Source organism: Aplysia californica, unplaced genomic scaffold (assembly GCF_000002075.1).
Source record: "Aplysia californica isolate F4 #8 unplaced genomic scaffold, AplCal3.0 scaffold00585, whole genome shotgun sequence".
Taxonomy (NCBI): domain Eukaryota; kingdom Metazoa; phylum Mollusca; class Gastropoda; order Aplysiida; family Aplysiidae; genus Aplysia; species Aplysia californica.
The window spans coordinates 252,045-253,106 of NW_004797855.1; the positions used below are offsets into that span (position 1 = coordinate 252,045).

The 1,062-nt window shown below is 35.7% G+C and overlaps 1 protein-coding gene across 1 annotated transcript in view; it reads left to right on the top strand.

Moving 5' to 3' along the window:
- The window catches only part of LOC101847682, a 20,692-nt gene that overhangs the window by 9,530 nt on the left and 10,100 nt on the right, over positions 1 to 1,062 (top strand). The gene's annotated exons all lie outside the window — the stretch shown is intronic.

The following is a 1,062-nucleotide window of genomic DNA, read 5'->3' on the forward strand; positions in this document are numbered from 1 at the left end:
TATATATACACAGCTTTTCTTTAACTATAAATCGATGTCTGTAGAAGAACGGTTGGGTTCTTCGAAGTTGCACATCGAAGACGTAAGTTTGATATTGTCGAGTGGGGATATTTTATTGCAGAGCATGTCCGTCTGGGATAATGCATTCCTCTCATCCCGGGCAGCCAGGGAAAGTGGGGCTGAAGTAAGCCAATCCCTACAGGTAATAAATTGCGTCGATGGGGATACAAAACATTTGCAATCGGATATCAAACAAAATTGTCATCCCGAGAGCGTTTATGGTGATTATGATTCTAGATAACATAAGCGCAGTGTAAATTGTTCCGGTGTTTTTAAATATTATTCCGCTGGAATTTGACATGAAAAAAAAAGCCTCAATATTTTCGCTAATGTTAAGCTTTTGAGAAAAGTTAATAACGAATTGTGTTGTGGTACATTGTGTACCTGAGAATAATACCCTCCTCTCTTTTTCTCCTTTTGGTCTAATATGACTTTGTACCAACATTGAACATCTTTAAAACTTATAAGTAGTTGTTTTGAAATATTTTTTTGAAGTTTACATCGAAATATTATCATAGATTGAATGTTTTGTGAAAATGATAAACTTAATTTCTCTCAAAACTAATCAAATCTGACCTATGATTGTATTTGTTATTTTTATCTTAACGGAAAGTGCTTGAACATTTTTAGGAGATACACTGCAAATGTTTGAATTTGACTAAAGTATATACTGATTTATCAACGTTTTCAAGCTACACTTTGTTCCAAAACAAATTTGAAAAACTACGCTATCCTGATATAATTTTAAAAAGTACTTGTAGGCGTTTTACGAGGTCGCATTAATAGGTCTATAAAACGCCAACAAAGCCGCAAGGACGTAACGCAATTCGCCCCCTATTACGCCACAGTCCTACCTGCCGAAAGTTTGATCCTTAACTCGCTCTCCATTTAGTAGTCGAATAGAATGGCAGAAATAGGTTATCGAAACTGGTATGGTAAATGATCATTCATATCTCTGAGCATTGCAATAGTGTGTGTGTGTGTGTGTGTGTGTGGGTGTGT